This window comes from Sebastes umbrosus, chromosome 21, assembly GCF_015220745.1.
Source record: "Sebastes umbrosus isolate fSebUmb1 chromosome 21, fSebUmb1.pri, whole genome shotgun sequence".
NCBI lineage: Eukaryota > Metazoa > Chordata > Actinopteri > Perciformes > Sebastidae > Sebastes > Sebastes umbrosus.
Window position 1 is genome coordinate 7,987,677 of NC_051289.1, and position 27,898 is coordinate 8,015,574.

Below are 27,898 nucleotides of genomic sequence, written 5' to 3' on the forward strand. Positions count from 1 at the left end.
TTATTATTATTTTTTTATCTATCTATTTATTTTTCATTTATTTGTTTATTTTGTCCGTTTTTTTTGTTTTATCCATATTTCATTTTATTTTATTTGTTATAAGATAAAAAAAGGCCATGCTGCCTCACCACCAACTGGGCTCCTCCTCCATCCCCTCTCTCCTCCTCCATCCCCTCTCTCCTCCCTCCAATGAATCTACAAGTACGAGTACTTCCTGTTTGGCTGTTTGGACTCATGACCAGCAGGTAATATGGATGAGTGCTCAGGCACCAAACAAGCAATTGAAGTTGCATGTAACCAAAACAATGACTTTGAATAGAACGTATAAGTAAATTGAGTGGTAACTTAATACATACTGAAATTACCAGAAATGACTTTTGTTAGCAGGTTTGCATGCCATACTCACATGTGCTTACTATGCCAGCATAACTCAGCCAGAGAGGCCAACGTAGGACTACAGATCTATTGTGCCAGCAGGATGGAATAAATAATAGAAATGCAGAAATTAGAATATGCTTGGCCAGTGTTCAACCTACTCTACAGGGCACCGGTTAGCACCATGAGACTGTGGTTTGGTATTTGCAATTTCAACATCATGTTTTCAAAGAAATTGTTCATTTCTAAGGCACAGACTTTTAACTATATGGTAAAAGTGAGCCAGATTCCAGCTCATTTTTTAACTGAATATGTTGTTACTGTGTTTTGGCTTTATAGGGCACTTGAGTGTGCACCTTTCCTTGATGCTAGAAGCAAAGAAAGTCCTTCCCCACACTCAAACGCTCTGTGATCCTTTATTCTGTCGCCTGGAGAGCCGCCTCGTTGCATCATCGTGAGCGCCCACAGCACAGTAGGTAATTCACAGCTCACACCGATGGCATTTTCCTTTTTATCTTCAGCAGTTTGTTTCATGACAAAGGGAGCAGGAGGACTCTGGGTGACAGATACATGCCCACACACTGATGCAACGGGTCATTTAGTCCTTGACGGCTCATCATCTCTACATCACAACCGCATCAAGCTTCAGTGACAGAAATGCAGGTTTTTATAGATATAGAATATAGGTTCAAATATTATTTGTCCTTCCCTTTTCAGCTCTTTGCTGAATCTGCCAGAAGATAATAGTTCTGCTCCACAAATAGCACTAATCTATGTCATCTCTGAGGCTCCCCAGTCTGCTCTCTGCTGTTGTTTGAATCTGTTAACCTCCATTAATGTTCCTCAAGAGGTTGAAGAGGTAAATTAATTATTCTACAGAGAGGTCGGTGTCTTGGTGAAGGCGATGGTGTGGGAAAAGGTGTTGTGCCGCAGTGTTTGCAGTATGATATGAGGCAGTAATGTGGCTTACTGGATAACTTCACAGCTGCCCAGAAGAAGATTCGTTGCATTTTTTGCATGCAGAAGTCCAATGCCACGATTCTTTAGCTGTTTGTAGTGTTTTTTTTTATCCTCCACAGTGAGTCATGCTGATTCACAGTGTAAAAGGTCTAATTGCAGAAATAAGCTGTTTACTTCTTGAGGCATAATTTTATTATTAGATGCAGATCATTAAGACTTAAATGTAATCCAAGAACTCTCTTGTTGTTTACGGTTAATTACTATTTTAATCTCCATATTTTTTATGAATGGAATTATTCTAATTGTAGAGAGGAGGTTTCTGTTACTGATCACGTGAAATGTCTTCTCCAGACATAAAGAGATAAGTCACTTAGTTAGTTGCACTTTCTTTATTCAGGATGCATCATAGACCTCAAGATCTCGTTTACAAAAGGTACCCGAAAAGGGTCAGGCAGTGTGAAAGAATTCTGTTTCGGTTCGGTTTAAGCCCAACAACGGACTGTCAGTGTGCTGGCTTGACTATGACTTGCCCCAAACGGCATGTGATCATCATAAAGTGGGCATTTCTGTAAAGTGGAGACTCGTGGGTACCCATAGAACCCATTTTCATTCACATATCTTGAGGTCAGAGGTCAAGAGACCTCTTTGAAAATGACCATGACAGTTTTTCCTCGCCAAAATGTAGCGCAAGTTTGGAGCGTCATTTAGCCTCCTTCGCGACAAGCTAGCATCACATGGTTGGTACCAATGGATTCCTTAGGTTTTCTAGTTTCATATGATGCCAGTATCTTCACTATAGCTTTAAAACCGCTATGCGAATTTACGTTAACGCGTTATTGTTGCATTAACTTTGACAGCCCTACTTCTTATTAATGCAATACAAGCTGGATTTAGCGCCGTGACGCCGTCGGCACCTGTTGCTGATGTCGGCTACTTTTTAATTTTCCAGAACATATCATAATGACAAATGCCGATTCAGCCGGTTGCATAAAATCAAACCGGTGTAATCTCGTACACCGGACCAGAAAGGGCAAAATCAGAAATCGACCCAACTCTATACCTGAAGACAAATAATAGAAATGCAACATTACAACAAGACAATTCAGTCACGCAAAGCAGTAATCACACCCAGGCACACCAATTAAGCCATTCAATCAAGCTAATAAACTCAATTAAGTGTTATTGAAAATATCAATAAGTAGAACTTTGTTTTTCAGTACAATATTAAGGTGCACCCTCTGAGGCGAGACTTCTCTCTTCTTCAAGTCCTGCTCAGTCTCTGTTCAGTTGAATAACCTTCTCATCGAGCTGTGAGTGAGATCTCGGGCTGCTTCGTGTTCACTGGAGTCATTTAAGGGGAATCGATGACCTTCAGCTCAGTCAGAGCTGCTCAAGATATAAATGCAGAGGGGAGTCAAAGGAATTGGTTCTAGCAGATACTTCAAACTGTTTTGCTTTCTGTTTGTTTGTTTGTTTGTTTGTTTGTTTGTTGGGCTTTCCAATTAGCTCTATTCAAAGCAACCAAATGAATATGAAATGTGTTAAAACCCAGTGGTTCATATCTATAAAGTGCATCTATGCAGAAACCCCTGAAGGAGGCTGCCTATCTATTATTTAAGGTGTTAAGAAGAGAAGACAATTACACAGTTTTGCTATTAGACGAGATGATTTTTTCATGTTCAAACACAAAGCTGTGAACGTTGCTGTAAAGGTCAAAGATTTTGTGGCTGCATAGCACAGCAGACGTTTAATTAGCTGACGTAACAAAAGAGATATATAAATGAAAAGTAAGCTCATTGTGAAACAGAGGAGGTTGGTATGTTTTATATATCAAAGAAGCCAACATTTCTGCCCACCGAGTGCCTGTTTCAAAGTGTTTACGGTATCCACGGTGTGACTTAAGCTCAAAGAAACGGCACAATCAAGTCCAAAAATAATATGATATGAAAATAATATAATGAAGTGTCTCCTGTGATGCCAGTTTGGGAACCACATGTGAAAATCCATTTGGCAGTATTTTCTCAGCCTATCAGGCTTTTCTGGACAAACAAACGTGTTTTCGTTATCGTTGCAATATTTACAGTAAGAGCTTACCGGTTCAATCCCTGGATTTAGATTTATATTCATGAATGAGGCATGAATTTGGAGGACCACCTCTGAACTCTGGTATATTCTTTCTCTGCCGCTTTCTTAATTTTAATAGTTACTTTACTTTAAACTATTCATAATTCAAGGCAAGACAATGGAAAGCATATAATGCAATGATTTCCATGCAGTTGAAAGATGATATTCCTTTCTAAGGTTTGAGAAACTTCTATTATTCTTACTTCTTTCAAAGGATCTGGTTAAATTAAAAATGTATGAAAGTACTACTGAGAAGAAAGCTGTTTTTCTCATGCTAAAAATGCAACATTTTCAAGGTTTTCACCACAGTGTGTGTCCTACAATCCACAGAAAAACACATGACGCAGCAGGATAATATCATCACCTGGATAAACATCAGCAGCCTGTTGCACCAGCTATACGTACGTTTTCTCTTAAGTTGTGTAAAGTGCTGTGCAAAGTCCACACTAAACGATACATTGAAACTAGTTAGTTTAGTGGTAATTAGCAAATGTTAGAATGCTTATATGCAAGACTATGATGGTAAAAATGGTAAACATTTAATACATTAAAGGGACTGTTTGTAACTTTTTAAGCGTATAAATGTAGCGGGTCGGCACACATGCGCGCTCGCATATGCGCGCTCGCATATGCGCCCTCGCGTGTGGCCGGAGCCTCGTCTCCGCTGCCTGCTCTCCTCCACTCAGACAGCGCGCGTCCTCGCTGTCTCGCTCCACCTCTAGACGTGAACGCGCGCTCACTCCACACTGCAGAAGAGTTAGTTTAGCTCTGAGAATATCTAGTGAATGTAGAGTGGACGTTTGTGCATAAATAAATGCTGCAGCTCCTCCAGACCAACAGAGGTTTTCCGTGTCTTGTGAAGTGACGGGGCTCCTCAACGAGTTACGTTGTCGCCTCGTTACCGACCGGGTGCCGGTGTCTTCGGCTGCCGGCTGCGGTCGGGAGGCGATAACGTAACTCGTTGAGGAGCCCCGCTGCTGAAGCCTGCGCTGAGCAGGAAAAGCCAACACTAGGATCAGCAGTGATTCATGGAGAGACCTTTGTCTGGTCAGCTAACATTACTGCCAAGCAGGTGAAATACAGAGTGATATTGTGGTTTTAGTTGACGTCTGTCACCTCACTGTTTTGAGCGATGCTCGTTCATGTCTATGTAGAGCGAGCAAGCGCGAGCTCGACGCTGACTTTCGTTGATTTCAAGGCCACAGGTGTCGCTGTTAAGCAGCATTTCTGAGTCTTACAAATAGTCCCTTTAAATAGGGAGTCACTTTTCACATGCTTGGCTCTGTACAGTAGGACGAAAGCAAACAAGCTAAATAGCAACATAAGTAATACTAGATTTAATCAATTTAGCTTGTACTTAACAGACCTGTAGTCATTGCCAGTTATAAGTTCCTGTTGTTTGTTTGTTTGTATATACCATCATTATTTTCTGCAATCCCCTCAACACAGCAACAATGTGAGCGACGAGCCAAATCCAACCTGTAATAAATTCAGCACACCTGGGAAAGTGTGAGAATCTGTCAGAGCAGATCTGATCTGATGGCTGTCAGGTCTGTTTTACTGTACAGCTGTTTGGTCCGAGGGGACACTGTGGAATAATACTGCAACAAACCAGGGAGCCGTTAGTGTTGGACTGTTGAAATGATTGTATCCACTCACTGATTTTACTGCTTTTGGTTTAGTGTGAGCTATAAAGAAGAAGAGTGAGAATTTAATGAGATTCTCTCACAGCTACGGATACTGTATATAAGGCACCATGCTGCTTTTTATCGGCTACAGCATCCCAGAAGATATTGTGTGGCCATTATCAAATCTGCTGCTGTGTGCATATTGTCTTGAAACTTGATTGACAGTGTGTGTGAGGTTGAAATCCTCACTTGAAAATCCTTGAGTTGCAGTTTTTTTCACTCTTCATTTATGAAAATAAATTGGAAAAAAGAAATCTAAAAAAGGTGGAAGAGAAAAAGTCAAAGCAGCATAATAAAGTAGCGGTGTCAATCAAAACAGCCTTTTCATACGAGTCTTAGTCGAGATATCCCACGAGAGCAGAGGAGAAATAATACATTTGATAATTTATTAGGAAAGAAATCCCATTAAGACCATCTCCGTGTTCCCAGCGAATATTATATAAGAGATAAGAAAACACAATATGAAGACAAGGCGAGGAGAAGCACAAAGACAAAATGGAAAATAAACACAACAGAGGAGCTGAGTTTGTTCCAGGTTGAATCTAATTAGTGTTTTATAAGTTTGTAAAGTACGATGAAGATGAGATTTTGTGTTGTAGACTTGGTAAACTTTCTAATTTGTTTAATTTGTACAAATTGGCAACTTCACAGCGACGAAGAGACTCTATGAAGTCACAGCACCAAGTCAAGAAATAGTGCGGCACAATCCAATCCAACGTGAAACCGCAAAGAAACGTTTTTACGCTTCAATTTTTGTTGCTGATTAAATCAAGTCAGTTTTATTTGTATAGCTTAATATCACAAATCACAAATTTGCCCTAGGGAACTTTACAACAAACAAAGGAGATACAACGTGTTAATTAGTGAGCTTTAAGCCTCGGCTATACTTTCCGCAAGGACGGTCACGGACATGAGTTGACGTGGAATTGTGATGAGGAAACTTTTATACTTTTATATTACTATGCAGGTTTCTTCTCGCTGCAAACAGACATTCTCAAAGCTCTCCATTTTCGTCGCTCATCCGCGTCTGCGTAGTTAGAAATATTTGGATATGCACAGATAGGCAAAAACCTACCGCATGGAACACAGTGTCTGATGATGTGGCTTCACTTTGGCCACTTTGACATTCGTGATCTACGCAGATGGGGCAAGCATAAAATCACGCTTTAGGAGTGCTGGTAGAAAGCTTGTTCCCTTTGGACAGAGCCAGGCTGGCTGTGTCCACCTGTAACTGTATTTCATGGACAGATATGAGAGAGGGATCGATCTTCTCATCTAACTCTCAACAAGAATGTGAAGAAGCGTATTTCAACTAACGATTATTTTCATCGTCGATTAATCTGTTGATTATTTTCTTGATTAATCGATTAGTTGTTTGGTCTATAAAATGTCAGAAAATGGTGAAAAATGACGATCAGTGTTTCCCAAAGCCCAAGATGACGTCCTCAAATGTCTTGTTTTGTCCATAACTCAAAGATGTTCAGTTTACTATCATAGAGGAGGAAATAAACCAGAAAATATTCACATTTAAGAAGCTGGAATCAGAGAAATTTTACTTTTTTTTCTATAAAAAATTACACAAACCGATTAATTGATTATCAAAACAGTTGGCAATTAATTTAATAGTTGACAAGTAATCGATCAATTGTTGCAGCTCTAAAAAAATATCAAAATATTGCTTTAACTGAAGAGAAATTGTTTTATCTTATTGAAATATTATTCTATAGATACACATTGTTTTTATATTAAATGAGTGCTGGACTATTACAGTATTTGTTTTGACCTGACTCTGTTTCAAATTTAATTTTAGGATTTTTCAGCAAAGTCGACTTGCCTGAGGAAAGTTTACCTTTTTCCATTTTTAGTCTGCTATTCAACACAGTTTTAATCAGCATGAAAATATCTCTAATGGATCTCTAATTCCATTCTTTGACATCTTAAATCTGTAATCAGGATGTCTTTGATCCTCTGTTGTCTTTGTGATTCAGAGTCCTTTCGGTTGAATCTGTTTGATGCGCTTGGCTTTGATGAGCTATATCAGGCGTCTCTCTTGACTGTGATGGGGTGAGTTTTGTCCCACTATCGTTTACCAGGCGGTGAGTCACATCAGAATTACCCTTCAGTCTCTCTACCTATGCGTGCTGTTTGTCATTTAAATCACTCGTGCTGCCTTGTCTTTCTATCACGTCGAACATGCAGGCGGACCCGTCTGGGACAATTTACATCAAAGTAGAGAAATAATTGCTGTCATGTTGAGATTACATGTTTGAAAGTAATAACAGAGAGGGTGGGAATTGCAAGATATATGCAGCCCAGTACAAAAAGACCATATCACCTTTGCTTTATGACAACCTTGTAACTCACAAGTCTGGTTATATTGTGTAATGTATAGTCTGTCTTGTAGTTGTGATTGAATTTTAAACAACCCTGGATAAAGTTGGCATAGCTAAAAGTGAATTTAAAATCTATAAATTGTTCCAATAATCACACTTTGCAAATGATCCCTGACAGAAAACCATATGGAGCTGCAGGGGTCTGCTTTAACTCTGTTTTGCAGTTTGTGAAAAGAGTGTGGCTGTATGTGGGAGAGTAGGCGCAGGCAGTTTTAGGAGGGGTATAAATTGGCGAACACCAGACTTCACACATATTCGCCTCGCTGAAGCGATGGAGGAGCGAGTGAGCAAGTGTGCTGTGAGGGGGAGAAACTTCTAAAATATTTACCACCTCAGAAAAACAGTCACCCAATTTATCTAGCCTGTAGTCTCATCTCAAATGTAATTAAGTAGTTCACAAAACAAAGTCTTTGGTGTTCGTTTCTTTAGAGCTGCACAACCAGCTTGTTTCCTGTTTCATGAAGCAAGTTTAAAACTGGTGATCCTGGTTCTGCAGTCTGGTCTCGTCAACTGTTTGAGCTTGTTTCACTGATTTATTGAACACCGGATGAGAAATCCAAACATGCTGGGCCATTAACTCCAATGATGGCTCCTCACCCAGTGAAAGCACCAAAATCATGTTGACGTTTCCCTGTTTGCTTTCTGTTTAGTGGACCTGTACTAAGGGACGGACGGATCACGATGAAAAACACTCACAATAAGTTGATCATGGTGAATTTTCATTATTGAGATAATCACAAATATCTTCATGAGTGACTTAGAAAAACCATCTAGCTCGCTATCATGGTAGAGAAGTGAGAAATAGAGACTAATGTAAAAAATACAGTAATTATCATGTAAGAAAGACCAGACTCACACAATGTTTCTATTTTTTATTTTTTTAATTTATCGTTTAGTTATGCCTGGCGACTTTGTGATACATGATTACCTTATTTAAGATTTTGATTTGTTTGTTTTTCACTAAAAATAACCTCTGTGACACAATAATAATATTTGTTTCTTACCCTAAATGTAAGGTAAAGTGATATTGAAGCATTTTAATGATTATTGGGTAATATCTTCCTGAATCTCAATTATTTATTATTATATATTATATTTATTATTATATTATTATTTATGAAATTTTTATATTGTATCATGCCTGCCTGTAATGAATGACATGAAAATAGTTTCTTTATTTAATAATTCAAGGAGTAATTTTACTTTAAAGCTGCACTTATTGATATTTTTAAATGAACGATGGGGAAAATGGTGTCGCTCGTAGAGACAAACCCACAGAAATGATCACTTATCGCTGCATATTTTTATTTTATATTGTTGCTAGGCAACCACCAAACCATACCTTATCTTAATACAAACCATGAACTTTACGCTACCCAAAATAGTTAATAATACAGTTTAAATGAATGAAAACAACTTATCTGAAATCTCAAGTACTGGACTAGTTTGCCTCCTGCTGTTTTCTCTTCAGATCACTACGGTAACTACGGTTACTAAAGTCATATAGCTTCAGATATCCAGGAAAAGTCACCACAATGAGAAAAAACACAAATGAGGTTGGGTGCTTTTCCGCTCTGAGTTGAATTTGTCAATGCAAGCTGCACATATCGTAAAAACGCGAGGCGCTCAGCAACGTAAAAGCAGCGTGCCAAACGCTTCACTCTCATTGAAGACCATTTCAAAAAGCCGCCCCATTTATATATTTTTTTCCCATCAAAGGTTGCAGGTTAAGAGTAATTGGGTGATTATCATCAAAGCATCCTCTCTTCATCAATTAACACAAAAAAAGCATCTAATTAACCTTCCGACTACTCCTGATGTCTCATGGGAAATAAGGTAAATATTGAGTGGACCTCGGCCCGCTCGCTGATAAGTGCAGTTATTTGATCAGTTTAAAAGCGTCCTGCTTTCCTCCTGCTCTGTGGCAGCTATTTGTTTTTCCTCTCCGCTGTGCGAGGGAAAGGGCAATTGGTCCAGAACACCTAGGATGTCAGCTTCAATCACTTCCAAATGAGCGGACATGACATAACTGACAGCGGCGTACTGTGATCCCATGGAGCCCGAAGGAGGGCGGGATAGAGATGATATAATTAAAACGGGGTGAAAGAGAAAGCCAGAACACAGTTTATTGATCTGATATAAACCATCTTCGCTGTTTGTGCTGCGGAACAAATGCTTGTACTTTGCAAAGGGATTTTCCAGGTAGATGCTGGATGGTTGTCCCTCGTTGTGTCCTGAAAGATGTGGACAATTAGCCGGTGAAGTTGTTCTTCCAGAGCACTCTCTGGCCTTCAGGGATAACGCATGGTTTAATAAGAAAAGGTAAACAGTAAATGGTATTTTTCTGTATGCTGCCCATAACCTCTGGGGAGGCAAAGATAAAAGCACAGTCTAGAGGGAAAAGCAATTTTCAGTATTACTGTAAATCAGCCGTCAGTGTTGGAGATTGTGCTTCTCTGTCAACATCTGATTGAGTTTCTCATGAGAAACCGATAAATAATGCACTGTTGATTGAGATATTTGTCTGGCGAATCCATTTACAATCAGACCAGCAGTGAGCGAATCAGTCAGGCTTTGAATAATTCAGATTTCTGTGTATTTGAATAATTAAGCCTTTCTTATTTTGCACTGGCCGTACTTCAAAGACAGAAAATCCATCTGACGTTAACGACTTGATTTAACGAAGTGAGGGGGTGCAGCAGCCCTCGGAGAAAAACACTCCACCCTGAACAAGTGTAGTTTAGATGGTGAAATATTGAACTTTTATGAGAGTTTTCAGTCTAGACGCAGCGACACACACATAGTTTTTCAAATATATTTTGACCACACAAATCAACATTTATTTATTCTATTTATTTAAGCCGTCTGTTAGGACTGTTTTCAGTCCACCAATTTGAAGTAGAAGAGACCTGCAGCCAGTTGCACCAGCTTTTTGTAGATTCAAACTTAGCCTGTTATTACTTAAACGGACTATTTGTAACTTTCAGAAACAGCGACACCTGTGGCCGTTAAGTCAACGAAAGTCAGCGTCGGGCTCGCGCTAGCTCGCTCTAACTAGACATGAATGAGCATCACTCAAAACAGTGAGGCGACACACGTCAGCTAAAACCATAATATCACTCTATATTTCAGCTGCTTGGCAGTAATGTTAGCTGACCAGACGGAGGTCTCTCCATGAATCAATGCTGATCCTAGTGTTGGCTTTTACTGCCTCAGCTTAAGCAGGAAAAGAAACGTTATCGCCTCCCGACCGCAGCCGGAGCGAGCAGGGAAGACACCGGCACCCGGTTGGTGACGGTAACGTTTCTCGCTGCGGAGCTCCGTCACTTCACTAGACACGGGAAACCTCTGTTGGTCTGGAGGAGCTGCAGCAGTTATTTCTGCACAAAGTGCCCATGTGTCCCGACCCGGTACATTTATGCGCTTAAAAAGTTACAAACAGTCCCTTTAAGTACTTACTAATTTACATCACTAAATTAAACCATGTTGCAAAACAGAAACTTTTAATTAAGTATATTAGTTGATACTAAATATTTATACGCAGTAACTGTGGTTAATTTCTATTAATAAAAATGCAACGTAAGGATTGTGACATGCAACATAGGGCATTATTCCTAATTTACAGTGCAATTTCTCCATCGGAAATAATAGAAACTTACCATAATAACAGAAAAAGTACCTGGTAGTTAAACAAATAACAGTATACATTATTTTTTAAGATCCCAGATTGTGCCGCCTTATTCCCTTACTTCACACCGTGTTCCCTTGTACCCACATGTAGTGATATGTACTCTACTGGTACACAATTAGTACAAAAATTACACAGTTATTTGGGCAGAATGACTCTGTATGCTGCAGGCCATTATTCATCACCAAAATAAATGTGGGATTGTAAACCATCCAACACAAACTGCAATCCAAAATTACTATCGTTCCAAAATATGCAAAGCTACAATGTGAAACGCAAAGAAATGTGATTTGTATTTCTAAAATCACAGCCTCAGCGTGAGTATGTTGCCTTTTGGCTTGTGTTTCTTATTTTAAGTTGCCGATAAACTGTCATATCCTGCCAGGAAGTCTTGGAACAAATCATCCAACAACTTTCAGCTATTTATCTCAGATAACTTCCTGTGACTTTGTGTGGTAACATATCGAACAGATAGGGACATTAGACATTAACAGGATGGCTTTCATTTGCCAAATACAATGCATGTGCTAGGAACATATCTTGATTAGTTGGTACTGACAATACAAGACAGTTTTAACCTGCAGGAATGACACTTTAGTGGGTGGGCGACACATTAAGGGGTTTAGAGGACGATAGCTGCCAAAATCTGAAATTGAGTTCTCGCAAATGCCTCAGGGATTCAATATATGCTTTGCACATGTTATTGTACGATTTGTATTCTGGGGTCACTTGTTTTGTCCTCTACTGGATTACAGCATTATCTCCGAGCACTGAGCAGCCATCAAAGCACCACTTACTGTTGATGTTCTAGGTGGAGATAAAAATAAACATATCCTCCTCTGCACTGAAGGCAGTGAATAGACACCAGCGATACCACCCGTACGAGGCACAGTGAAAATCCAGTTAGACATCAAAGATATGGTAATGTTGAGTAGGGCTGCAATTAACGATTATTTTCGTTGTTGATTAATCTGTTGATTCTTGATTAATTGATTAGTTGTTTGGTATATAAAATGGGGATCAGTGTTTCCCAAAGCCTAAGATGTCCTCAAATGTCTTGTTTTGTCCACAACTCAAAGATATTCAGTTTAATGCGTTAAAGAAATTAGTGGCGTTAAATGAGTTTGCGTTAATGCGTTTTTATTGGGTAACTTTGACAGCCCTAGTTTTTTTGTTTGTTTGTTTGTCTTGCTGAATATGTGGAAAAGTGTGTTATGTGTAGATCGTTTATGGCAGAAACTCTTTAAAAGTATTTTATCATATTTATTAGCCCAACCTGGAAATTTGATTCCTAATCTCTAATATTTTAAAACCCCTGGAAGTCATATTTTATTATTCAAGCTGATTCAAAAGTTTAATAAAGATCAGGGAGATTCTGAAACGTCAATCATCGGGCGCTGGTTTCCTCTGAACCCCCGAGGGGGCTGCTTGGTGCCTGAAAATATATGATTTTCTTGTGCCCTGAAGACTGACGCTGCTCTCTGAAACATTGGCACAATAAAGTTTTTATTAAAGGAATCATGTTGCTCTCCTGAACTTCTTGGCAATTTGATGAAAAAAGATGATGATGGCTCCTGCTGATCTAAACCCATAGGTGGCTATAATGTGTCGTCCTGAGGCGTGTATTTCTGGCTGGTAAATGTTTCCAAGACACTTTGGATGAAATGATAAAAGTCCTCTAATTGCCTCAGGCGTGTAGTTCAAAGCGTGTAAGGTCAGTCAGGTATCTGGACGAGGGATAGAGCGCCCATTAGCCGGCTACCTGACAGGCTATTGACCATTAGTACGATGGTACTTGCTGGTTGTCACCTCTATTAGCATAAAGAGCAGTCTGGGGAGCCTCTGGCCCCAAAAGGTCTGAAGCAATATCAACGTGATTGATGCTGATTAATAGCTTTGATGCTCATAAATTATTCATAGCTTGAGCTACTGCACTGTACATAACAATCTCCACGTGTTCACCCCTGAAAAATACTTCAGTAAATAATAAATTAGATAAACAACTGGTGTCGATGCAAAAGTCAGCAGTTTCCACTTATAGTCTGAATACAGATGAATGCCTTTATAGATCCAATCGCTAAAGCATGCATGAGAAAGATATTAGCATCTTTATTGATGTGTTTTTTTACTGATGAGACGAGAAGTTTTGCAAAATTATTGTCATTTCTGTCAGAAGGCGATCCGCATGTATTCCCATCTGATGTTTACACAACTCAATATCTTTCAAAATGTCAGTCATCCATATCATGCATGCAGCTGGTATTTGTTGAAGCTCATCATTCATGTTCAATATATAAACGTGATTTGGATAATATTATTCACTTAAATAAATGTCCTTCTGTACTTTTGTTTTAAAGTCTTGGGGAACAGAAAAGTCACAGTGATGATAAAAGACAACAAAAAAACGTTCTATTTCCATATTAAAAGAAAGAAACAAGTCGCTGACATTTCTTATGATCCTTAACGACCGACACACTGTTTCTTTATTTTTTTGGTCATGTAAATATAAATTTGAAATACCAAATGGGTGATGAAAGGGATGTTGGATGATCACATGTAAATATGTCTAAATGTTTTAATTTGTACACAGATATTTGCATAATGCAAAAATCATATATGGACAAAGTATATTGCTTTTGAATGTAGCTTCTGTTATTATTTGGTTTTTATTTATTTTATTTCAAATAGTTCTTTTATTAATTTCCCACCTCTTTAGCCTGTTTCTTGTGCTGTTGTAACATGTGAAATCTTAAAAAAAAAGTCTTAACGGTAACACTATTTATCACTTATAAGCAGTATATAATCAATTCATATAATGTTTTATAACACACTGTAATATATAGTTGTAAGCAGATACAAGGGCTGCTTATTAATGTATTTAACAACTATAATTTATCTTATAAAGTTCCCATAACTGGTGTATATAAACTATTAATGAATGCTGGATAACACATTTGTAATCATATATATTGACTTGACTTCATGAGTTGTGAACACCTTTTATAAAAGCTTTTAATCTAGGTTATTTATAATTTGTTAATCTTGTAAACATTTATTTTCACTTTATCTTTTAAAGGTCGTTGTCGCTGTACTTTTTTTTACTCTGATCAACAGAGAAATAGTCCAAATGTTTTTCTAGGCACTGCACCAATGAGGATCAACTAATCCCCTTATTTAGTTCAACAGTAGTAACCGAGAGAAACTCCATTCCTCGATAGACCATTTATTTTTACCTCGTGTTGTGCTTAACAGGCATCGCCCTGCGTGTTTACGATATTCAAGGTAGACGGTGTAGTTATTGGCTGATGGATGCGTGGTGTGTTCCACTTTGACGGGGCTTATTAGTAAGAGTAATGCCTGCTGTCTCGAGGCCACCTCTGGCCTCCGACTAATTGCATGTGTTGCTGTGTGGGATGTGCTGTTTGGGTTTGTTCGTCATAGTTAAGAATAGGGGCAAGTGTGTCACCCCTGCTGGAAGACGTGTGAACACATCAGAGGAACATCTGTTGCCTCCATTCAGCTGAAATACATGTTGAATTACAAGGAAACTACTTAAGAAGGAAAAAGGCTTCATCATTTACATTGAAGGGAAAATATATATATTTTTAATCTCTAAATCCCATCACTTTTGCCTCCTGGAAAACAACGTTTCTTAGAGCATATAAGACCTTATAAAATAATCCCAGATCTTTGACAAAGCCAGCCCATCTGGCCTTCTCTCTCTAACGAAAATCTCAGTGATTTACATTTGATCCGTAACTGCATGACGTTTGACTTCCACCTTCTGAATCAAAAGATTCATAATGAAGCCAAAATGATGCAACCTTGTCTTTCAGCTAAATACAACATTAATCAAATTATTTTTCAAAGAAAGCTTTTTAAATAATGACACAAAAATAACTTGCACATCTCCACCGGCTGATATTAAGTGCCTTAATAGGTTTCCTGAAAACTGAATGAGGCAGCTGGTACAGCCTCTCAGAACCGCTAGCATGGCTGTAATTTCCCAGCTAGTTTCCTAGAAAGAACTATGTAATTTGTTACTAATTACAGAGACGAATGTCTGGGACAGCTTATTATTATTCCAGAAGAATTTCTGTGATTAAAAAAAAAAAGCTCAAAGAGTTTATTTTTCATATATGTAGAATTGCATGCTCGCTTGTGGACAAATTTGACATTTTTGGATGTTCGGCAGACCTGATGTGTGACTCTGTGGGAAGCAGAGCATTGGAATTAATTAATTGAACGTGTATCAATTAGGGTTGTCAATCAATTAAAATATTTAATTGCAATTAATTGCATGATTGTCCATGCTTAATCACGATTAATCACACATTTTTAATCTGTTAAAATGTACCTTAAAGGGAGATTTGTCAAGTATTTAATACTCTTATTAACAAAGGAGTAGGCAAATACGCTGCTTTATGCAAATGTATGAATATCTTTATTACTGGAACTCAATTAAACACACAAAACAATGACAAATGTTGTCCAGAAACCCTCACAGGTACTGCATTTAGCATAAAACAATATGCTCAAATCATAACATGGCAAACTGCAGCCCAACAGGCAACAACAGCTGTCAGTGTGCTGACTTGACTATGACTTGCCCCAAACTGCATGTGATTATCATAAAGTGGGCATGTCTGTAAAGGGGAGACTCGTGGGTACCCATAGAACACATTTACATTCACATATCTTGAGGTCAGAGGTCAAGGGACCTCTTTGTAAATGGCCATGACAGTTTTTGCTCGCCAAAATTTAGTGTAAGTTTGGAGTGATAATCGCGCCAAGCCAGTATGACATGGTTGGCACCAATGGATTCCTAGATTTTCTAGTTTCATATGATGCCAGCTAGCTTTAAAACTGAGCCAGGTGCAACCTCTGAAAGATCGATTGTGTTAATGCGTTAAAACTAATTTGTGGTAACACGCTATTATCAGTTCCTTTCTAAGAAATTAAAGGAAACATTTGTGTGACATCATGTAGTGGAAAAATAATTTACATAAATTACTCCCAAGCCGTGTTCATCAGGTATTGTAAAAGGAAAAGCCACAATTCATGTGATTCTGTCTAAGTTAAATAAAGATGAATTGCCAGAGAAGCTTTTTGACTGAAATCACCTGTGAACTTAATAACATTTGAACAGGAAAACCTCGAGAAAAAGACGTCTGGTTTGCAGCTGTGGCTCTTCACTCAACACAAACAAATTAATTAACAAGTCAATGCAACAGTTACGTCGACGGTGTAGCCACTTTTAATGCTTTCAGGTGTGTGATTATACGTCTTCCTGCCATCAGTACTCCGACTCCTCCAACAACAAATACACAAAGAGCTTAATTGGCTCGGTATCGTCGTGGGCCGCACCTGGCACTCCGCTCAATCTCCACCCCGCTCACTTTCCTGTCTGAGTTAGCAAGAGCCTGCAGATATGTGCTTTGAATATGCTATGAAATGTGTGTCTGCAATGCAATCTAGTGTTGTAGTTTTTACAATATTTATAGCTCACTTTATGATTGATGTTGCTGTCACTCGGGTAGATATATGTGGCACTATCTGACATACCATACATACATATTTTATATAACTCCCCTCCTCGTGGCTGTGAGTGTGTAACTTGAAGCCCAGTGGAATAGACTCAACAGGGAATTGAAGGAATATAACATTAACTTTCTCTGCTTCTTAACAAGAATAGGATAAGAAAATAGCACGACCATAAAAGAGCAGTAACTTATTTGGTGAATCGATGTTCGCTGATATCTTCTGGGTAATGGAGGGGAGAAATTTTAATTGGCCCAAAATGAGAAGTAGAAAAAGCCACCTGTTGGTTTATTTTGCTGAAGACTGAAGACCCAATGAGCATAAATCATCTCATCCTCACAGGACACTCTTGCCTCTTCGCTCTGCTAATTGCCGACAGTCTTTTGCTGTCGAGCCGCTCTTCTGTTTTCACAATCTCTCCTTCGGCTTGAGACCCGGAAATCGATCCCAGCGCGCCGTCTTGAAGGATGTCTCAATTCCTAAAAGGGTATCTCAAGGAGAGAGGAGGTTTGCTGGAGGAGCTGTGAGCGATGATGCACAGGTGTATCCTTTGTGGAAGACTTTTTCGGCACCTGTGACGTATGAAAGAGACGGGACACGTTCTTGTCACATTATGCCACGTTGTGAATTGAATAGAGCTCAATAGTGACGCTCCTGAAGTGAAAATCACATTCTTATTCAGAATCGTGGATTTATTAGCCGGGGCCGGGACGATACACCTATCTCACGATTACATACTACCACGATACTTGGGTGCCGATTTGATATGTATTGCGATTTTGAAGTATTGCGATTCTAGGTGACTTTTTTAACACTAGACCATGGGAAAAAGTTGAATCATACACTTCTAGGGTCTCTGATTAGTGGAGCTTGTTGTTACCATGGAAATGTGCTTCGCACCCGCGAATGGCTAGTGAGGGTATGCACCAAGCCCTCAGGAAGTGCGCTGGTCCTCGATCTGGACTTTCTTAGTGGCCAAACGGCGGTACTGCAACTTCCATGTCAGTCACGTGATGCATTGGGCCCAAAAATACCTTTTCCCATAGTCTTACATTGGGAAAGAGACGTCTGTAACTCAGAGGATAATTGTTTTTGAGGTGAATCAACTTCCCAGTATGAACACTCTAATAGCCCTTATTTAAAAAATTACGTTTTTAAAGTTGTAAAACGCACTAATAGCTGAATCCAGAGTTATTTCCCTTTCTCCGTTCGTGTGTGTGAGACCCAGACTGAGGCTGGAGCGCAAGCCGTGACGACGGCGTGACGTTGGGACCCCGTGACCAAGTCATGTGACCGAGCGGACGCTACTCCGCCAAGAAACGGGTACTTTTTCAGACGGAAGTTGAGCCATTTAGGCTTCATGCGCCAATGAGCAACTCTCATAGGAATGACCGTGGCCCCGCCTCCAACGCTGTATCCAGTTCTTTTAATACATCCATGGTATGCTCACGTATGCGCTGCTGGAGGTGTCGCTCAAACCGGGCCAACATGGCGGCTCGTTTTGGAAACTTACCCTTACATATTACGAAAACAGTTCACCAAAATGTGTTTCTGAAAACATTTGAGCTTTCTCATTTAGTTTTTATTGATACACCAACTTTGCCATGTGTAACAACTTTTTTGCGATCTTTCATCTTTTTTTTTCTATATTTCCACAAAGTGCAAATTGAAAACGCGGCCTAAAAACAGGTTGATGTAAACACATTATATCTCCCAAACTTCCATATCTGTTTAAAGACTACATGAGTAAAGCTCAACTTTTTCCTCCTCCCAAAATATTCTTAACTTCTCTGCAGTGGAATCTTTGGATTGATGGAGATGCCCCTGACTGTGCTTTAGATCCGGTGTGGATTATTTTCCAGTGCTTTAATCAGATTATAGTGTTTGGTTTATTTAGGACAGGAAACTATGAAAATCAGAGATGGCAGAAGTAAAGACTGTCGCCGTGGCTCTCAGCAGGTCGGCTCCTTTGATGACAGATTAATTACGCCACCACTGTGCAGCAGCCTTGCAAAATGGGATTTGTAGCTTGTTCACACTGATGGATTAACCACAACCAGTCTCTGAAGTCTCCACTTGCTGTTCAGAACCAAATAGGAATGAGCTCTAAAGGTACCACATGGCAAAACTAAAACAAAAATAGCTTATTTGTGGTGCAAGTATAATCAGGAAAATGTACTGGAAGTATATATAGTAAAAAGTACTCAATGCAGATAACCGACTGTTTTATACGTTTAAATACGTTTCACCTACAGTGCTCTAACATCAAAGCATACTGTATATGCACTCAAGGCAGAGACGTACGAGAGATGAATTTAATCCTCTCCTCACATACACCGAGTCAGACCTACAACATTAATGGTATGGCCTTCATTAATGCACTGGAGTCTGCAAACTGTCGAGGTTGTTCATCTGTGCAATCAAACTCCCCCGGTGTGTTCGGCCCCATCTTTGATCATGATTTCGACTGTTGCCTTGATGAAATGTGACCAGCTGAGAGCATGTTGGGATAAAACGAGACTTCATTACCTTATCCGCCCCGGCACAAGGGATGAAAACAGGCCATCTGTGTAGAGCAAACACCAGCTAGCCTCTTGATTGATTTCAGGTCTCACTATCCAGAATGTCTCAATGGAAGTCGATTCTGTAACACGTTCAATGGCTCTTAAGTGCTTCTCCTGAGAAAGACTCCACAAGTGTTGCCTTTTGTCAGGATAGGTTATTGTTTAAACTGTGTCAATCCTTGGTGTTACACATACACATGCAGTATTTATCATTTATGGCTGCACACGCAGAAACATGAAGTGAAATACATCTGGCAAAATCTAATATTGATTCAAGTCCGGTGAAAGATTTCATGCCTTACAGTGTGTGACCTGCATATGTTTCGCGGTATAAAACTCACTCGGCGGTTGTAATAAATAAAATGCTCTTACGCTAAAATGGAGGCATAAATGCGACCTCACTCTTTAGACTTGGAACATTTTGAACTGTTTTCTGAAAATATTCCAAGTTTGAACGTCATCTTTTCAAATCTTTCAATCCGTCTTCGCTGATTTCAGACTCTCGCATGCATTCAGTCTCTCCGCTCACAGCGGCACATCACGCTATCATTATTCCCCCAGCAGCACTCTCTGGTCATTTAAAGCTCTCAGCACCATTACAGATGAGAGGCAGGACAATTGGAGCCAAACTCCTCGCTGCTCAGCAGCAGATGCAGCTGATGTGTCGAATCCATGTTTAGATGTAATTGTCGGAGCAGCTGGGCTTTTTAAGGGAGCAACATCGTGCATAAAATTAACACTTTACAGCTTCCAAACAAGCAGTCACGCCGAAAACTTTTTCTTTGGCACAGAGAGAAATGACCATCTCTCTGCTGGTTCTCAAAGTCTGACTTCACACGTCGTGACTGTCCATGATGACCCAATTTAAGGTTTTCTGCCGGGAGCAAAAATAACAATCACACTTGAAAAACCTAGAGGGGACATGAAGTTACAGACTGAGCAGGGTATCATCTGGTGAAAAAAGGTCAGGCCTCACCTTTCTCAGATGAAAAGTGAAATAAATGGATGTGTAGGACACTGCCGTCGGGATTCCCCGGAGGGCCTCTGCTTCATCCTTTTGTTGTAACTTCAAAGAATATTTCACAGGAAGGATCTTTTCTTTCTTCGTCTCTGTTGTGGGGCTGTCATGTGCTGCTTTTATGCTCCGGAGCCGTCACATTGTTCTACTGCTGCTTTCTTAATCCACCTGATAAAACAGCTGGACTGTGGATGGAAGACAGATTATAGATAATGAGATGGTGGGATTAGTTAGAGTTCACCATTAGATTACTTAGAAAGCTTTTGATGGTAAAAAAAAATTAAATACATCATAAACTGAGAAATCTAGTAAATACAGATTCAATTATTTATTTTGCTCATGTTTTAAAATTATAATTATTCATCCATTTTGATAATGAACAAATATAATTGCAGAGTAAATTGGCAGACAGCTGCCTTCTCTTTTTGCATAATGAATAAAGATAATAAATACATCCTTTAAATATACAAATCTTTTAATCAAAAATATTTCTACACATAAAATGAGTGTTGCTCTACTTAATGCAAGATATGAATTAAATAAATTATTTAATAATTTCACCAGAGCAAAATAAAACAATGTGAGACTGTCCTCAACGGAAAACTACAGCATTTGTTCGAACATTTAAAATGACCCTTGTTCTTCATGTGACATAAAGAACATCCTGTCTCCTACCGTCAATACATTCTAGTTTCTTTTACTTAGGTAGAAAAAGCTACTGAGATAAAGCAACAGATACAACTCAGATTAGGTTTTGATAGTGGGCTTTTGGTTTACAGACAGCGGCAACGTTTTCATGTGTTAATTGACCATTTCGATAATGTATTATAATTATGTTTTGAGCTTCAAAAATAGATGCAAATTTAAATCTTTTCCTACTGAAACCTCGTCCATCTTTTTTGTCATGCAGGAATTCAATATCCATGGCAGGTAGCTATTGAATCTCTTCATTCTGACATTGCCATCTCGCCTTGTCAGACTGAGCATCCATGCACAATGTGTAGTATGTGGCATGAATAATTTAACAGGAAAACGCTGTTATTCTTTCTGCTGCAAATACCCTGCTGATTGTGATTACCTCGAAACCATCGTCACCCCTGAAATCCATTTCAATCACACTATTTCTATTCTGTCCAATACCTTTTGTGTAATCTCCTGCTAATTCAAACGCATCCATCATCCAGCAGTCTGCTCACAACACACCTGAAATATCAACCAGACATCAGAGGGAACAATGAAAATAGAAATATTTAGCTTCTATTTGTCAATTCATTTCAGTTCCACCACGTATGTGACCTTTGAGTGGCGCTGCCGTTTGTTCCTGACTTTGGGTTAAGTAGCTAATCTAACTCAGCTGGACGGACGAGCCGTGAGGTCGGGAGAAAGTCACATTGTCAACGCACATTTCACGATATCTTCACCACTTTTGTCTCACTGTTGCTGAAGCAGTTCAGTCTGATTTATCAATGTCATATACAGAGCTCAGATGGAGGATTATGAGGATGTAGGAGGATTTACAAATGACAGAAATGGGGCTCAAATTGGGTTTTAGTCTGACAGCCCTGCGGGGAGAGTTTCAAAAGCGGCAGGTTGTACAGCTCTCTAGTTCAAACCCTGCTGATGTGTCACAGAGCAACATCCATCCTACGCTGAAGCTAATGAGGAGGGAGTTCCCTCCAGGGACCATTTGAGAAAAAGAAAAACCTTCATGTAGAAGCATTTTTAAATGTACATTAGATTGGTTTATACAGAAATTTAATACAAGTAGAACACATCAACACGCTAAAGGCATCGTGCTTTATTAAAGAGGGTTGACTCGAGAACATTACAAATATTTTTTTGACTAGTAATGAGCACAAAACCAGCTTTTTTTTTAACGCATTGTTCCTGCTGAGCAGCTGCAAACATGGTGTGCAGTGTCTTTAATGAGCCGACCATTTTCAGAGCTTTTAGGATCAAAGCATTCAGGTTTTCATGGTCAAACTTCATATGACAACTCCACACTGTGCAGGCTATTTGTACTACACTAGGTACTTCATTAAGCTGTAGCTGGAGGTACTTTTTAATTGGCACGAGTAGGGTAAGAGACATCTCTGTGTGCCGTTACCAGTTAGAATCTTTCTTTGGCGATGCACCATTTAAACCAAATGTAGTGCACTCTCTCTTCCCATATGGCAATCAATGAACTTCAATCACGCTGCTCTGGTTTTAGTGGTTGTAAAGCTGAGTATGAATCTATAGCTACATGCCAAGCCATTGCTGCCCGTCCTAATAATTTAGTTGCTGCTGACAGGATTTAATAGAAATGCACTTCCAGCACCTTTAACATCGCTCTCTGCCTGATATATGTATTAATATTGGCCTGTCCGGTTTCCCAGAAGCAGCTGCCTAATGAATGAGAGCGAATTACTGAAGTGACACTTGGAAATGTCAATTTTCAGCGATGTATGCTTCTGAATTCAAACTTTAATGATCCATATGGGGAAAGGGATCATTAGGTTTGCCTCATTATGTGTTTTAAACTTGCAGTATTAATGGTAGCACACCCAGAGAACATTAACTAAAGTTTGTGACTGAGAAACATCCTGTTGCTGCCAGTGGTGGAAGAAGTACTCAGCACTTCTGCATTCAAAATAGTAAAAAGTACTTAAGTATTAGCATATAAATTAGATGTACTCGTTATTCAGAATAGCCCATTTCAGAATAATGTATATTATATTATTTGATTATTATTTTTAGGGCTGTCCCCTCTTAGTCGGTTAGTCATAATAATAATAATCAGTCATTTGGTCTTAGTCGACTAAGATTTATTTAGTCGATCAGTCATTTTTTATACTGAATGACTTATTTCCAAGAAACTTATGAGCACATCTCTGGTAAACACACAATTTAAAGTGGTGCTTTTGTGTGATTCTTTGTGGAGAAACTGTTTTCCAGATCTGACGATTAAATCAACTTATGGATTAGTCAACAAAATCATATGAGTGTTAGTCGACTAAGAATTTCTTTGGTCGAAGACGGCCCTAATTATTATTCATGGTCAAAACTGACCCAAAACCAAAACGTCAATTGATTTTAAACTGCGGATTGTATAGTTATTGTTTTTCAACAATGGGATCTTTAGCTTTGACCTGCTGAAATGCACCTTGGTATTCATATTAGTAGTTCTCACCCAAAGTTTTTATGTTCACCTGCTTGTACCTTTTTTTATTTTCTACTTTTACTTACGGGACCAGGAGCACCCGAAATAACTCTTCCCACTTTGCAATTCTAATGCACATTTTGAAGCTTGGGTAGGTAACATTGGCAAAACCAGCAAGAGTTGGTTAGATTTTGAAAGTATCTAAATGAAAAACTCTTTTCTAATGAAAGTAGCTAGCAGCACCAGCTCCAAAAGTCCCTAAATCTGGATAAAAGGCGCCAAGTTCGCAACACAGACAGTCCATTCCTTCAGGCCTCCCTCCAAAGCCACCCCTCCAAAATTATCATTATGAACGTAAACATCATAATGTACGTAAACAATGAACATGGCTATTGTTAGGACTCACAGCTGTCAGCTTCATTCGGGCCGGATAAAATGATTGATCGGGCTTATTACAGTCTTGCGACAGCCACAGATACCAGATTTTTTGTCAGAGCATTTGATTTATTTATTGCTGTCGGGATGAAATGAGAATTCGAACAGATATAACACAAAATGTTTCTAAAATACATTACTCATCCTAGCTTTAAGATTATGCAGTTGATTACCAAAGTCATTAGGATTCATCATCTGGACACTCTGGATATCTGTATCACATCTCATGGCAATCCACCCAACAGCTGTTGAGACATTTCACCAAAAAACAAGAAAATGTCAACCTCATGGTGGGGAAGTCTGGGGGCTTTGGGGACCATGAATGTCTGTACAAAATCTGATATATAAGATAAAATAATCCGATATAGTTACTGAGATATTTCAGTCAAAGTGGCGGAGCAACCGACAGATCAACATTGCCTTCCCTAGAGCAACGCCACTAGTTAAAAGAGTACTGTAGCGTATAGTACAGCTGGTGCTGTCGTCCTAGTGACTATGTTTTTTATATATATTTATGATTATGTAGCTCTTGGATTTGAGGACACTTCTGGACAAATATAATTACCTTTCTCCCAGGTAATTGATCTAATGAAATGAGGCCATTAACATCAACAGCAGCACAATGTCCCAGACTGTTATTAATATGTCCCTGATAATGCCCCCAAAGCTTCAGTGAATCAGGGGGTGTTGACGAAACCATATTAATAATGTGGCAACACAAAGGCTTTTTCAGGCCGGTCGCTTATTCTCTTGGCCTAATGCACAGCAGCATTAGCCTCAGTGCTTCTATTATAAAATGTAAAGTCAAATCAGTGCCACTCCAGACGTACGTCATTAAATGCAGATTGGAAAAAACAGCCTTTAGCCTCACAGCTCACCATCAGGGTCATTTATCACGTTAATTCCCTCTGACGGGGAGCGATTCATTTTGGGATGAGCCACCGATAACAAACACACATTTACTCTTAATGTGTAATAGAGCGTTCATTATTAAACAGCCACATTATAAAACAATAATTATGGTGCAGCCATAATAAGCCGTGCTAATCTCATTTACATATTTGAGTTAGTTTCAGAGGCGTGTTTAGCTCAGACACGCTGCAGCTATAGTGGATTCTTTCTTTATTTTGCTCCTTTCATTCATTTCGTACTTTCCTCATGAGCGCCCCAGAAAGTATTTTTATTAAAATGAAGTAATATATAAATCCTTTCTAAAGGTCACCACTCACTCGGGCGTAACTGCTGCCTATGGATAGTCATGGAAACGTTGACACAACTGAGCAGCAAAGTGATTCACTACACCAACAGACCACATCATACCTCCATCTGTCTGGTGTTATCAATGACTGTGTTCGCCCATCTGTAGACGAGGGCGGGAGCCGCTCTGATGCAAACATGCACTCTTAAAAAATATTGAAATATAGAAAAACACTGAGCTGCATTCAGGGTGTATGACCTATAAATTATGCGTCTCGGAGAGCAGACGAGTTGGCAGAAGAAGGTGGCAGAGAGTATAGCAATTATAGAACATTGGTGAAAATTGGTAGCATTTTAACCAAACAGTTGGTCAGCCTTTCTATGAAATTACTGAATTTAAAAGAGCTCAGTCAAAGGGAGGATGTCCCAATCAAGTTGTTTTCATCCAGACTGTTATAGATACATAGATAGATATATAGATAGATAGATAGATAGATAGATAAATAGATTGATAGATACATAGATAGATATATAGATAGATAGATAGATATATTGATAGATAAATAGATAAATAGACAGACCACCTCAGTGAAAATTTGTCTTTGGCTTCTCCAAAGTTACATAATACACACAACACACCATTAAAACTTACAAATATACAGTGTACAATATACTTAAGTGCAATGGGCAGGTAGCAGCAGGTTATATAAATGATTAAAGATCCCTAGCACAGTCATTCTGAGTTCAATGCCTGTATGGCATAGGGAATAAAAGACTTCTTATAAATGTTGTGGCTGACCCTTGGGACCTTAAATTGATGACTAGACGGGAGCAGTGTAGTTATCTGTTTAGCCTTCCTGTGGACAGCACTTGTCAGATATATTGCAAAGTTGTTTCTGTGACTTGCCAATGACCTTCCCTGCAGTACTAACAATCTTGGAGAGCTTGTTTTTTGCTCTTTGCAACTCAAGTTGCCGCACCATGCTGTTATGTTAAATGATAAAATGCTTTCAATCAGGCTTCTGTATGCCAAGTGTGTGTTGGCTAACACCAAAGCTCCTCAGCTTCCTGATTTAAAAACAACCTCTGATTGGCTCTTTGGTCTGGTCTCAGTCTGGTGCCATTAAACCATTGCAGAAAAAAAGAAGCCTCTCTTCATCTCAGCTGCAGTGTAGTTTCAACCAACAGCTGGACACTTAATGATTAACCTGCAAAATGTCACCAAAAAAGACACAACAACTTCCTTTTACGAGTCCATGTTAAGCCGCCCATTGTAATAATAATGACTGATGTATAAATGGAGATGCAGTCTGCTGAGGGTGCTAAACCATTAAGAGCCTCATTAAAAAATCTACAGGTCGCAGAGGACTTTGTTTGTCAAAATGATGAACCAATAAATGTATGAATGTTAAAGAGCCGCTATTTTCTCTTTCAGTGTGGAGGAGGCATCTGAACATAATATGTGACTGATGTTTTAACCATCTGTTCCCATCAGTGACATCGTCTTTAAAGCACAAACAGAGCAGATAACACACCTGATGTCAAACGCAAAACAGCACCATGTGTTATAGTATGTCACATAGCACATTATATATTAACAGCCAGTCCTGGATTGTGACTGAAACTATTTATTTCTGTATGTATTTGGTCAAATCTCTCATTGCACATTGCAAGAAAGAGGAAATATTGTTGACAGGCACACTAAATTGTTCAATAAATCATTTTATTTTTTTAAGTAAGTGATCGCCTTACAATATTTACTGTGAGTTTTGACAGTGTGGACATTTGCCATCACCACATCTGGAGCCATGAAAGAGAAACATAACTAGCAAGATTTCTATATTGCCAACATATTCCCAACAGAGAATGTGCAGGAGCTTGCCAATATCACTCATCAGCTGTTGAAATAACATGCATACATGTTGGGAACTGATGCTAACATTAGTGAACATGGTCAACTAAGTTCTACTTTCCCAGTGGAATAGGCTTCAGTAAAATAAATAAATAAATAAATAATGTGAACAGATGTGAAAAATGTATGAAATGTAAGAAACTCCATCTCCAGCTAACTTACTGTATGATGAAAAAAAATAATAATTGAGGATCCTACATATTTAAAGAGCATTTTTACCTCACAAGAAACAAAACCGCATAAACTGTGTTTTTTATTATAATTCGTTTTTTCTCTAGAAACATCTGGCGGGCCAAATCGAACCTTATGCCAGGCCAACTTTGGCCCGTGTGCCCCACTTTGGGCTGTCCTTAGACCAAAGTGCGGTATAGCAACATGTTGCATTTTGAGTGTCATATTGGGAAACTGTTGCTAACCCATTGACTTCTTCATCTACATGTGCTGCCTGCTGCAGGTCCAGGCACAGTCTCTGAGGGATGTTATTGTGAATATCGGTACATCAATAACTTTAAAGCAGGTTGAAGTGCTACAAAGATCATTAGAACACCTCCTCAAAACGCAGAAGCTTCTAGTATACATTGAAGTAACTGTGAATATCAGCTGTGAATGTTAATTGTGGTCTGTTGACTATTATGAATCACATACCTTCACTGATGTTTTCAGTTTCACAGCAATCAAGGCCTGCTGTATGTGTATGAATGTATGTGTGCATGGGGGGGTAGCACTGCATGGCTCTGAATGGAGGGAGGAAATGTGTTTCTGTGAAGTGAAGCAGCTGAGATATGCATTAACGTGCCCATTGATCCTGTCTATTGACAGCTCTCACTTCTCATTAAGTCGCAGGCATCCATCAAAAAGTCG

At 39.1% G+C, this 27,898-nt stretch overlaps 1 long non-coding RNA gene across 1 annotated transcript; it reads left to right on the forward strand.

Moving 5' to 3' along the window:
• The first annotated feature begins 105 nt into the window (after positions 1–105).
• On the forward strand, positions 106–27,898 carry LOC119480746. Its single transcript, XR_005204991.1, has 4 exons — positions 106–245; positions 715–851; positions 3,790–3,860; positions 27,875–27,898. It is a non-coding gene; the product is annotated as an uncharacterized LOC119480746 (long non-coding RNA).